This window comes from Mesoplodon mirus, assembly GCF_964341445.2.
Source record: "Mesoplodon mirus genome assembly, chromosome: 6".
In the NCBI taxonomy this organism is placed as follows: domain Eukaryota; kingdom Metazoa; phylum Chordata; class Mammalia; order Artiodactyla; family Ziphiidae; genus Mesoplodon; species Mesoplodon mirus.
In genome coordinates, this window is record NC_138982.1 from 69397593 (window position 1) to 69411721 (window position 14129).

The 14129-nt window shown below is 40.5% G+C and overlaps 1 long non-coding RNA gene across 1 annotated transcript in view; it reads left to right on the forward strand.

Moving 5' to 3' along the window:
• The window catches only part of LOC309806097, a 50144-nt gene that overhangs the window by 31789 nt on the left and 4226 nt on the right, over nucleotides 1–14129 (forward strand). The window contains exon 2 of the long non-coding RNA XR_014294343.1: nucleotides 11380–13482. This is a non-coding gene — a long non-coding RNA (uncharacterized lncRNA). The remainder of the gene's footprint in view (nucleotides 1–11379; nucleotides 13483–14129) is intronic.

Sequence of the window (14129 nt, forward strand, 5' to 3'; positions counted from 1 at the left end):
AGAGAGGTATTACCTCTCAGCCCTAGAGAAATTTGACCTCACACCCAGAATGGACCAAGCTCTTTACCATCCACAAAGACAAAGACAATGAAAGTTGAATATTCATTTAAAGAGAAAGTTTATATTCTGCTCTTCAGACTATAATCCATTTAATACTCACAAATATCTCCAACATACACACACAAAAAAGGTGATTACATTTTTTTTATATTTAAAAAACTCCCCTTGGAAAGAACAGTCGTTGTAATTTGTATCTTGTTTAATGTTCAATTTACTAAACCTTCAATTTTAATAAACAAAACTTTGAAAGTCAAATTTTCTTATACATTCAAGCAATGATCATATACTTATATTACCATGAATTACCTAAGCTACAATTAAAATTTTAGCATGACTCATTTTTGAACACTTCACACACAAACACAATGAACCCTTCAAACTACTCTAAATTATCAACCCAATTCATTTCCTAATTTTTTCTATACTTCCTAAGCCTTCTCTAAGTTATACAAAATCTAGTACTACTTACTACAATACCTTTCTAGTATTATGGAAATTTTGGTCCAAGGTTGGTTGAACCCACTGTTTTTGGAGAGCCAGCTGTAATCATGGCCCAAGGGAAGAAATAAGCGGGTGTGTGTTACTGTTCTCCTACTTGTTAAAATCAACCCCAAATTAAACACGTGTCATCGCATTCATTCTTCTACTATGACCTCCTCTTCATTCATCTTATATTAACTTTTCTTTTAAATGTTATTAACTTTGTACAAATTCAACAATTCCAACTATAATTACCATTTTCTTTGTGATGGTCAAAGGCAAGTGGGAACCTCCCCAGGTCAACTCCTGTGTCCTTTCAGCACAACTCCGGAAGTCCTGGAAATCATTCCTGCTTTGCCCCACATATATACTGAGGTTTTCTCTGCCCTGGACATGGACTCAGCTACCCTCTGGGAGTCCTGTTTCCTTGTAGAGACCAATTCTGGGCAGAGGGGGTGCACAAGAGAGTGAGTGTGGGGAAAAGTGCCTCCACTGCTTTTCTCCGTCATTAGCAGTGCTGGCAGGAAGTGTCTCTAAGGACTTGCATTACAATAAGGTGCTCTGATTTAACAGATATTGTTGTAACCCACTTTTTTCTTTTTCTGTCTTGTAATTGTTACCATTTATTATTATTTTTTAATTGGAGTACAGTTGTTTTACAATGTTTTGTTAGTTTTTACTGTACAGCAAAGTGAATCAGTTATATGTGTACATATATCCCCTCTTCTTTGGATTTCCTTCACATTTAGGTCACCACAGAGCACTGAATAGAGTTCCCTGTGCTATACAACAGGTTCTCATTAGTTATCTGTTTTATACATATTAGTGTATATATGTCAATCCCAATCTCCCAGTTCATCCCACCCTCCCTTTCCCCACTTGGTGTCCATACTTTTGTTCTCTATGTGTCTCTATTTCTGCCTTGCAAACCTGTTCATCTGTACCATTTTTCTAGATTCCACATATATGCGTTAATATATGATATTTGTTTTTCTCTTTCTGACTTACTTCAGTCTGTATGACAGTCTCTAGGTCCATCCATGTTTCTACAAATGACCCAGTTTCATTCCTCTTTATGGCTGTGTAATATTCCATTGCATGTATGTGCCACATCTTCTTTATCCATTTGTCTGTCAGTGGGCATTTAGATTGCTTCCATGACCTGGCTATTGTAAACAATGCTGCAATGAACATTGGGGTGCATGTGTCTTTTTGAATTATGGTTTGTAACCTACTTATAGTGTGAGATTTCATTCACCACCATGTTATTTTCTTTTCTACTCTTTCTTTCCTCAAGGCAACTGTGGCTGAGAGAGCTTATGTAATGGGTCCCAGGTGACATCATCAGTAAGCAGCAGACAGTATTTCAAACCTGGTTGAATCCCAAAGCTCATATTCTCTCTGTTACACAGCACTTTGTGAAACAGAAACTATGGTCCTGGTCCTTTGTTCATTTATTCCATCAGTCAGTCCTTCCATATAGTTTAGGACTTGTCTTCTTTCTCCATCCTCTGTCAAGGGTTATAAGGTGATCTAAGTATGTCTTGCCATTGTGGACACACTACCAATGAGGAAGAGAAAAAACGGTTCCTGTGATTGCATCAAAATGAGAAAGAGTTCTTTTCAAAATTATTTTTATACCTTTAAGAACTATTCTCTCAAGGCAATAAAATTACCTTATGTTTCAAGGTCAAGGTCGGGATAAAAAGTAGAGTATAAGGGAACAACAAAAGAAATAACCTGGACAGTGCAAGCCAACAGAACAACAGTTAATGAGGATTCAAATCTTGCTGAGCTCTAAATTTCACAATAAACGACTTGCTTCCTCCTTATACAATTGGCCTGATGATCAAAAATCAGCCCATTTAAAGCTCTTATCCCAGCACCTGGCATAGAGCAAGTGCTCAAAAAATATTATCGACCATTAGTAGAGTTACTTCTTTCTGAACCAACCAGTTTATGGAACACCTACAATATGTACAGTATTATGATTCAGTCTGGGGGTTAGTATAAACAAAATAATCCTGCCTGTCACATAATTAAAATAATGATTTCAAGAATTAATGTTGCTGATAAAAATGTTTATAAAAGTCACAAGGTGCTGTTTTGAGTCAGAGGAAGAAGATGGGCTGGCAGCAGGTGGGGGTGAGCCAGCTCAGAGGAATGGGAGACACTTGGCATACTTCAGTAGCACCCTTCCACCTGTCCTCTTTCACAGCCTGAGAAAAATAAATGAGTGAAAAGTAACTGAGCTCAGAACTGTGGTGGATTAACATAGACTAAAGGTACATCTTTATTAAATATTAAGTCAGATGGTTTAAGCATTTAAGATGTCTTGCCTTCATCAAGAGGTCAAAGGGCAATCTTGTTTTTAGACCTAAAAAAGACTTTATCTCACCCCAATCCTACTTCCTCCAAATACGTCACACTTTAGTTATTAATACTTAGGTTTCTTCGAAATTGAATTATTTGTAGTGAGATGGATAGACCTAGAGTCTGTCATACAGAGTGAAGTAAGTCAGAAAGAGAAAAACAAATACCGTATGCTAATACATATATATGAAATCTAAAAAAAAAAAAGTCATGAAGAACCTAAGGGCAAGACAGGAATAAAGATGCAGACCTAGTAGAGAATGGACTTGAGGATACGGGGAGGGGGAAGGGTAAGCTGGGACAAAGTGAGAGAGTGGCATGGACATATAAATACTACCAAACGTAAAATAGATAGCTAGTGGGAAGCAGCCGCATAGCACAGGGAGATCAGTTTGGTGCTTTGTGACCACCTAGAGGGGTGGGATAGGGAGAGTGGGAGGGAGGGAGATGCAAGAGGGAAGAGATATGGGGATATATGTATATGTATAACTGAGTCACTTTGTTATAAAGCAGAAACTAACACACCACTGTAAAGCAATTATACTCCAATAAAGATGTTAAAAAATTTTTTTTAATAAAATAAAATGTGAATACTACAGTCTAAAAAGAAAACTTAGGTTTCTTCATTCAGAGTGATTATAGTCCCAAATGGGAGTCTACTAAAGTCTTCAGTGGCCTTCCATCTGTAGGGCTGCTGGATCAAAAATACTGTAATCAGCTCAGTAGGACGTAGTAATAAGTAGGTGAGAAATTTGGAAAGTCCCTGTCCCACATATTATAAAATTTATTTTGTGTAAAAGCAGAAGGAAAATCCTCAAACCACTGGTACACAGCAAATCTTAGTCAAAGCTGATCTCATTTTCTGTAGACAGTGGCACAAATAGATAATAAATAATTCCTTTTAGTTCCTAATTTCTCAAGTACATAATAAGTTGCCTAAGGTAGCTGAGCAACCTAATTAGTAGCTTCAGCCAACTCAGTAGAAGTTTTAAAAAGATAATTTTAAAATATTATATACGACTGAAGTCTTTCTATCAAGCTCAAAAGTAGTGTTGGAAATAGGTGCTAGAATAAACACTACAATGAAAACCTAAGCTTATACTGTTATATATATTTTTCCCCTTGTAATTGGCACTTCTGTATCATTTGACCAAGTGTTCATTGAGAGAGTCACCTCTCAAATTTCTGATAAATGTAGCACAAGTTTTGTAACTCTCTGTGAACCCTTCCATGAAAAGGGGGCTAGAAAAACTATACACATAAATATAAGTGATTCCCCCAGGACTGTGTGTGTCCAGAGAGTTTGTCATCTGTCTGCTGCTATGGATAAAGAAGAGTAAGTCTTTCACATGAAATCAAATCCCCAGGCTTACTCACTTACAGAAATAGGAATCACGTTTACATTATTCCCAGAGCACAGGAATCCTGATCCAAAAAATTAAACTGAGTGCAAGGCAGAAATAGAGACACAGATGTAGAGAACAAATGTATGGACACCAAGGGGGGAAATTAGGGTGGGGGGGATGAATTGGGAGATTGGGATTGACATATATACACTAATATATATAAAATAGATAACTAATAAGAACCTGCTGTATAAAAAAATAAAATAAAGATGTTCAAAAAAAAAAAACACAAACAAAAAAACCAAAAAATTAAACTGAGAGCTAGTCTGGGACTCCAAAAGCCCTTCGATCTAAGAAAAGGCAAACTACCCTGTAAGGGTAGTTTGAAGAATTAGTATTTCAAAAATTTGGAATAATCTGACCATGTGCCCAATGTTAGGAACATATTTTTTTTCCTTTCACACTTAAAACATTTATAAAAGTTGAATATTTACAAAAATTGACCACTGAACAACAACAAAAGGAATCTCAGTAAATACAAAAACTCGGTACCACCAAGAAAATACAATCAAAAACAGATTTTTAAAATGAATCAATGTATTTGAACATAAGAAATCGTTTTCTAAATACTTCATGTGTTAAAGAATAAACCATTATAAAAATTATAAAATATTTAGAAACGGGTGCCATTCTATATGTGGAATGCAACAATGCTTAGAGAAAAAATCAGATATAGTAGAAAAGAAGAAAAATTAAAAGCTAATGGTCTAAAACATTCAGTTGAATAAGTTATAAAAATAATAATAAAAGTAGAAAGAAGGAACTAATAAATGTAAGAACAGAAGTGAATGGAGTAAAAACAAAGCTAACTAACTAGGTTTAATAAAAATCAAAAGCTGACTCTTTACAGACCTGTAAAATGGATAAAACTCTCCAAAATTAGTCAGTAATAAACAAGAAAAGGCACAAATAAATAATACTAAATATGAAAATTAAATATAAATATTGATATGGGAAATTTTTTTCATTTCATCAAAGCTGCGAACAATAGAGCAATAAATAATTAGATGCAGTAGACAATTTTCTAGAAAATTATTAAAAAATCAACAAGAATCTTAAAAGACTGAAAAGATCTATAAACTTTAAAAAATAAGTCAAATCAGTAATAAAAAAAATTCAACAGCTAAAAAATGGCAGTGATCTTTCAAAATGGTTCAGCAACTTGGGAAGACAGTTTGGCAGTTTCTTGCAAAACTAAACATACTCTTACCTATGATCCAGCAATCACACTCCTTAGTATTTACCCAAAGGACTTGAAAACTTATGTCCACACAAAAACCTGCACATGGATGTTTATAGCAGCTTTATTCATAATTACGAAAACCGGGAAGCAACCAAGATGTCCTTCAGGGCTTCCCTGGTGGCGCAGTGTTTGGGAATCCGCCTGCTGATGCAGGGGACACGGGTTCATGCCCCGGTCCGGGAAGATCCCACATTCCGCGGAACGGCTGGGCCCGTGAGCCATGGCCGCTGAGCCTGCGCGTCTGGAGCTTGTGCTCCACAGCGGGAGAAGCCACAACAGTGAGAGGCCCACGTATCGCAAAAAAAAAAAAAAAAAATGTCCTTCAGTAGGTGAACAGATAAACTGTGGTACATGCAGACAATGGAATATTACTGAGTGCTAAAAAGAAATGAGCTATCAAGTCATGAAAAGACATGGAAGAAACTTAAATGCATATTATGAAGTGAAAGAAGCCAATTTGAAAAGCTGCATACTGTATGATTCCAACTATATGACATTGTAAAAGAGGCAAAACTATGCAGACAGTAAAAAGATCAGTGGTTGCCAGGGGTTGGAGGTAGGGAGGGATGAATCAGCAGATTGCAGAGGACTTTTAGAGCAGTAAAAGTACTCTGTATCATACTATAATGGTGGATACATGTCCTTATGCATTTGTTAAAACCCATAGAATGTACAACACCAAGAGTGAAACCTAATGTGAACTATGGACTTTTGGTGATAACAATGTGTCAACGTAGATTCATCATTTGTTAACAAATGTACCACTCTGTGAAGGATGTTGATAACGAGGGAGTCTGGGAGGGTGGGGAGAGATGGAGTTTATGAGAACACTCTGTACTTTCTGTTCAACTTTGCTGTGAACCTAAAACTGCTCTTAAAGAAAAATTCTATTTAAAAAGAAAAAAAAGCAACAACCCTTGATAGTTTTCCAAATATTTGAAGAAAGATAACAAAAATCTTAAATAAGGTGTTAGCAAACTAAATCCAGCAATGTATTAAAACCTAAAAAATAAAAAATAAAGTGAGGTTCATTTCCAGAATGAAACAGTGGTTTAGCTTCAGAAAGTCTATCAATGTAGGGGCCAGTTAGCATGTTAAAAAAGGAAAAATACATAATTATTTCCATAGATCTGGAAAACTCATTTAACAACTTAAAACCCATTTATAATTAGAAAATAAACTCTTAGCAAAGTAGGAATAGAAGGGAAAGCTTATGACCTCATAAAAGATGTCCTCCAAGAAATTACAGCAAACATTATACTAAATGATGAAACATTGGAAATGTTTCCTCACAATCAAGAAAAATTCAGGGATTTTCAATATCAGCTCTTCTATTTAACCCAAGGTTTCAGCACCCACAGTAAGACCAGAGGTGAATATAAAATGTTTAATGGTTGGAAAGGAAGAAAAAAGTCTTACCATTAATTGCAGACAATATAATTGTTTATGTATGTATTTGTTTTCTGTTGCAGGGTAATAAATTATCACAAGTAGAGCAGCTTCAAACAGTACACACTTATTACCTCATAGTTCAGTAGAATTTTGTTCTCTGCTCAAGGTCTCAGAAAGCAGAAATCAAGGTGGCGCCCTGTTTCTATTCTCAGTTGGAGCTCAGGGTCCTCGTCCAAGCTCATGCAGTTGTTGGCAGAATTAAATTCCTGTGCTTGTAGGACTGAGGTTTCCATCTCCTTGATCGTCTGGGAACTGCTCTCAGCTCCCAGAAACTGCCCGCAGTCCCTTACCACATGCCCCACACTATGACAGTGTACTTACTCAAAGCCTCCAGGAGAGTCTTTCCTTTCCATGGGCTAAGACTGAGTCTTGTATGATATAACAGTAATGGGAGTGACTATCCCATCATCTTTGCCGTATAAAATAACCTATTCAAGGGAGTGACTATTCCACCATATTCACAGATCTTGCCACACTCAGTGGAGGAGATTACATGGGGGTGTATATCAGAAGGTGAAAATCTTGGGGACTTTCTTAGACTTTTGCCTACCACAGCATAGAAAATCTAAGAGATTCTTTAAAACTATTATACCTAATATGACATTTTAACAGATTGCTAAATATAGAAGATCAACAGATAAAAAAACAAAAGTATTTAGACAAGAGTCACTAATAAAAAATGTAATAAAAAAGAAGTTTCCAATCTTAGTACAAAACAAAACCAAACCACCAGGTATTAAACTAGGAAAAAAATTCTAACAAAAATAGTACATGATCCAGGGAAAATTATCAAATTATAATGAAGGACATGAAAATGAAGTACACCTAAACAAGTAGACATATCTACCACAGTCACAAATGGCAAAACTTAATATTTTTGTTTGTTCGTTCTGTTGGGTTATTTTTGGCCGGGCCCTGCGGCTTGTGGGATCTTAGTTCCCCGACCAGGGATGGAACCCAGGCCCACAGCAGTGAAAGCACCAAGTCTTAACCACTGGACCACCAGGGAATTCCCCAAAACTTAATATTTTAAATAAGTCAGTTCTCTCCAAATTAATCAATAAATGCCATGCAATTCCAGACAAAACCCCAACAAATTTTTTTCATGGAACTTGTCAAGTTCATTCTCAGATTAATAGCAAGTAACAAAAGGAAAAGTACAGCTAAGAAAAAAATTGAAGAAGGACGAAGAAGAGAAGGAGATGGTGACTCACACTTCTGGATAATATAACTTACTAAGAAGGAGACACTAAAATAACGAGTGCCAGGTGTCTGTAAAATAACAAGCCCAGATAGACAAATCAACCAAGGAACACATTTACATGCAGGTCCCCACATGTGTGAAAACCCCATTCATGGCAAGGGTGGCATTACAGTTTAGACCAGTGAATGATGCTGGGACAACTAGCTATTGATTGGGGGGGAAAAATCACTTTTTCACCCACACATACAAAATTATGGATACTAGAGACCCAAGGCGGAAAACAACATCTTAACACATATAGAAGAAAATAAGAGCCTATTTTTATGACGTCTGAGTAGGAAAGGAATTTCTTCAATGAGATAAAAGCACAAACCACGAAAGAAAATCTAACTCTGATTACATTAAAGTGTAAAACATATGTAGAACAAAATTCAGCATACATGAAGTGAAAAAAGCAATGCATAGACTGAAAGAAGTTTTCAATACCAATACTCGACTATGTCAGCGGGGCTCCACCACCTGCTTCCACTGGGTTTATCAACAGAGAGCCCAGTGGAGTGGAGGCAGGCAAGTGCTCTGAGGTCAGAGCATCTATCCTTCCCGTATCCGTGGATGTCCCCATGACTGACTGTGACTCTCAACCAAAGACCACAGCTCCTGAAAGAGCCCTCCACACAGCCTCACTGTCCCCAGCTTTCTTCTCTGCTCCACTGGCTTAGGGGTCCAAGGGCCCCACTGTTAGTAGCCCTTATGGTTTCCTTAAACCCTGCCCACACCTTATGTATACTCACTTCTGATCGCCCAATTTAAGTTGGCCATCTGTTCTCCCCTGGGACACTGACTAGTACAAATGCTGCTGTTAATGTGGTGTAGCCCTGTTAGGCAAGTTACTTAACCTGTCTGACTCCAATTACTTCATCTATAAATGGTGCAGCCGTGGGAATTAGTTAATATGATTTACATAAGCTCCGCAACACAGCATGCAGCCCATGAGCAGACAGTAACGGTTGCTATTGCTGTCATAATGGTGGTGGTTATTACTGATGTTACTGCTAATATTTCTTCATTTCTACCCAGTGATGTGAGTAGTATCTAACCATAGCTGGGCAAAAACACCAAAGCTGAACCTGAGACAGGATTCCTAAAGCGTAATTTGCTATCCGACTTAAAGAACTTCCCAGAGTTTTCCTAACGTCACCATCATAATAAATGTTTCACGATTTACGATTTCCACACTCTTTACGAGGTAGCATTACAGAGAGTTATCTTCTGTCCACTTATGATGAATGGGCCAGTCCAGTTCCTCTCTGGCAACAAAAGAAGTCTTCACTATTTGCAAAGCCAGGCCCCACCAATCACATTCACCAGACACCTGCAGGTGTGTCAGCCACAGCAGTCAGCGATGCATTTGCAAATGCAGGTCTCCTTAAACAGCAGCCAACACAAACCAGTGGTGGAGGCCAGCCAGCACCCACTCCTGCACCTCGGCTGGCTGCAGGCTTCATGGGTCAATTCTGCCAATCAATTATCATGACATTGGTCCTTACATACCTAATGACACTCATGTCCAGACAGATTCAATTTTATATACATATTTGTTAAATACTACAAGTTACAACACAGAATAAACGCTTTAATTGTTATGACATATTGAGCTATTTGAAAAAAATTATGCAATGGGAATTGTGGGGAAACAATGTAGTAAACACTTGGTTACCTTGCCCCATGGAGAGAGGGGGACATTCTAAACTGGAGGGACAGTTGAATGTAGGAGGGACATTCAAATCATGTATATCTCTTAATTTTATTTTTATAGCTTATTTACTCCACCCTAATTATATTTGCATGGTTCCTAAGATCTGTTGCCATGTTAGAGCCTTAGACTGTGTGAAGGGTAAAGGAGGGGACCTTCCTAGGGTGATGGACATGCTCTGTATCTTGATTGGGGTGCTCGTTATGTGGATCCATACATTTGTCAAAACTCTTGGAACTGCATATTTAAGACCCGGGCATTTCTCTGTAGGCCATAGCTCAGTTGTAATCGAGGTTATAGGAACAGGTAGAGGAATAGAAAAGTTAAAACACAAGTTCTAAGAGGATACATTTGAAAGTATAATATATCCCACGGTACCAATTTCTTTATGTGACAGAATAAAATCTTGGAATACTAAGCAAATCGATCTGAACTCCCCAGGGGGTTACTAAATAATTTCTGGTGAGAGGAGGAGACTCAAAGACCTGTCAGTGACCAAAGGGAGTCAATTGACCATTAGGGCTTTGCAGGGAGTAAACCGCCCACGTAATTATAGGGTCAGTGCCTCAACTATCTGTGCTCATTCAGGTGGGGTTGACCTGGTGACACCCTCGCATTTTTGGGAAAGGCTTCAGCCCCTAAAGTATCTTTATTTTTCAGGAGCATATGCTCGAAGTCATTGTGGTTTACCCCCAAGGGCCAAAACACAGTGAGATGGATTCCTAGGTGGCTGAACAAGAAAACTACAGATTATTGACTGACAGCTTGTTGTTACTCTAAAAGTATGTCTCGGTGCTGTGCCCCAGGGCTCTTTGTCAAACATAATCAACAATTGGATGAGAGCATAGAAGTGTTTATCAAATATTCAGAAGTGGCACGCAGGGGTGAGACCACCAATAAGAGACGCTACATGCTCACAGTTCACATCACCTGAACAAGAATGATGCCTGGGCCCAAGCCAAAATGTTAAACTAGAATAAATTAAAAAACAAACTGCCATTAGTTCGAAAAAGCCAATTGCCAAATCCAGGGTATGAGCAGGGAAACCAGACTTGAGGGAAATAAGCCCTATGGTTTGTTTTTTTGTTTGTTTGTTTTCGCTGTACACGGGCCTCTCACTGTTGTGGCCTCTCCGGTTGTGGAGCACAGGCTCCGGACGCGCAGGCTCAGCGGCCATGGCTCACGGGCCCAGCCCCTCCACGGCATGTGGGATCTTCCCGGACCAGGGCACGAACCCGTGTTCCCTGCATCGGCAGGCGGACTCTCAACCACTGCGCCACCAGGGAAGCCCAGCCCTATGGTTTTAATTGACCACGTGTACAGTTACGAGCCAATGGTTGTACAGTTGGTTACAGATTGACTGCATTGACAGGTCTGCTGAACTCAACACTATTGTCTCTGGTTCCAGGTGCTGCATTTTATGAGTGACATTGACAAGCTGGAGTGTGCCAGAGAGGAGGAACAGGATGGGAGGAGACACCTCATTCTACTACCAACATTTTAGGAAACACATTGCTTAGCCTGAAAAAGGGTAGACAGGTACGGGTTAGGCCCTTAACCATCCTGATTTGCCCAGGACTGAGAAGGTTTCCAGACACAGAGCTTTCAGGGTTTTGTTTTGTTTTGTTTAAAAGATTTTTTTTGATGTGGACCACTTTTAAAGTCTTCATTGAATTTGTTACAGTATTGCTTCTGTTTTATGTTTTGGTTTTTGACCACAAGGCACGTAGGATCTTGGCTCCCCGACCAGGGTTCGAACCCACACCTCCTGCACTGGAAGCTGAAGTCTTAACCACTGGCCCACCAGGGAAGTCCCAGAGCTTTCAGTTTTAAAGCTGGGATAATCCTAGGCAAACCAGGACAAGCTGTCACCCTAGGTCGAGGAGACAATGGGGTAAGAGGTACCAGGACATACGACTGCTGATTTCCATATATTTGGAGGGGCTTATTCTCAACTGCCCTCATGTGGACCAGATCAGTGGTAGAACTTAGCCAGAGGCAGAGCTGAACTCAAGCTAAGAAAGGCCCTGAGATTCCCAGGGAACTTTCTCAGGAGAAGGAACAGCACAGGGCAGGTCTGCATGAGGAGGTGGTCATGACTCCTGGGGTATGAAAACCCTTTAAACACACACGCACCAGAAAATTCATCATGGTCACAACCTCTGCATTCAGCGATGCTTTTATTATATTAATATATATTATATATCATTCTACATATTAATATATATTATTATATATATTATTCTATTACATTAATCACAACAGTGTCTTGATACATTTGGAAACTGGGAGACATGATTTATCCTTTCTATACAGAATGCTCAGCTCCCAGCTCCCATGCAAGTCCTCCACCCCCCTCGCCACTTCCAAGTTTGCCAGCCACAGGGGAAAGGGTGAGGCTGGATGTTGCTTGAGATTCCTTTCAACTCCAGGGTTCTGTGTGTCCTGGGCTTGGCATCATGCTTGAGCTACAGTAAGTGCTTAGGAAATGGTGGTTACCACTTATCATCATCATCATCATCAGTGGCAGGGAGCATGCGCATGTCCTTTCCCAATCACTTCTTTTCCTTCCCAGACACCACGCTGCCTGCGGCAGAGCCCTCGCGGGTAACTGAGTAACCAGAGACCTGACAGAGGCCCCGCTGAGTAAGGGGTTTGTTTTCTCACAGAAGAGGAAGTCTGGAGATCAGCAGCTGCAGGGAAGTCATTCAAGAGGCAGGCTCGGGCTTCCCGGGTGGCGCAGTGGTTGAGAGTCCGCCTGCCGATGCAGGGGACACGGGCTCGTGCCCCGGTCCGGGAAGATCCCACATGCCACGGAGCGGCTGGGCCCTTGAGCCATGGCCGCTGAGCCTGTGCGTCTGGAGCCTGTGCTCCGCAATGAAAGAGGCAGCCTCCTTCTTTCTTCCTGCTCTAAGTTCCTCAGTGTGCAGCTCTTGTAGCAAAGTGGCTGCTGCAACTCCAAGCCTTGCACCTGAATTCCAGGAAGGAAAAAAAGGGAAAGGGAAGGGCATAAGAGCACCCCAGCTGAGCCAAGCCCCTTTTAAAAGCCATTCCTGGCAGCCCCATGCAGAAACTCCTTGGATGTCATTGGTCAGTACTGGGTCACACAGCTACTGCTGGCTGCAAGGGCATTGCCACAGCATCTACGGGACACATTGCCACCCTGAACACAACACTGGGATCTGCTTAGTAAGGAAGAAAAGAAGAACGGATATTGGGTAGGCAGAGAACAGTGTCTGCCTCAGCCACCTCTGGGCATATACACTTGTCACCTCCCTGGCTGTCCCTGCTCCTTGGGGAACTAAAAACCACCAGTCCTAATGGCAGGGCCAGAGCCTGCAGCCCCAGTAGGAGGGCAGGGATGTCAAGAAGAGAGCGAGTACAGGCTGCCATGCTGTGTCTCGGCAGGGAGCTCCGTGATGCCCAAAGCAGAACTGGTCGAAGTTAACCCTGGGCCCAAGGAATTTTTGTTTGTGACAACAGAACTGTTGGAAATGGAAAAAGGATTTGGGTAAGTCTTTTTCTTTCTCAAGACTGGTGGAGTTGGCATAACTGTTAAAAAGAATGTTCTACCAGGACACTCTGTTCTAAAAACAAAACCAGAATGACTGAAAAGTGAGCCAAGAGGAGGCAGGCCTCGTGCAGAGTGAGGGAGGTCAGTTACATGGTTTGTGCAGTGATGAAGAAACACAGAAGAGCTGGTCCTGGTTAGATGATTCTCGCTGGCTTGTTGTCTGCCAGTGCCTGGAAGGTGCCAGTGTGCGTACCTACATTAACCTGGTAGCTCCCAGCACCCCCCAACACAGGCACCCAGATGAGAAGGCACGTGAAGCTGGTTTTGCCTCACCCCAGCCACAGCTTCCTAATCCAGCCCTGCTTGAAGCCTGGTCCCTGGACCCGAAGCAGCAGTACCAGCAGCACCTGGGGGCTTTGGTAGAAATGCAAAACCTCAGGCCCATCCCAGACCTGCTGGGATTCTGACATATAGGCAAGTTCGAGAATCCCTAGCCTAGGTCAGTGTCGAACAGCAGGGAAGTATTCAAGAAGAGTTAACTGGTCTGTGGTTTTCTACCATATACCTATCACAAGAGAATTACTAAGCCAGTAAAAAGTTAAATCAGTACTATCTAATAAGTTCAGAAAGAGTTTAGGGTGTTC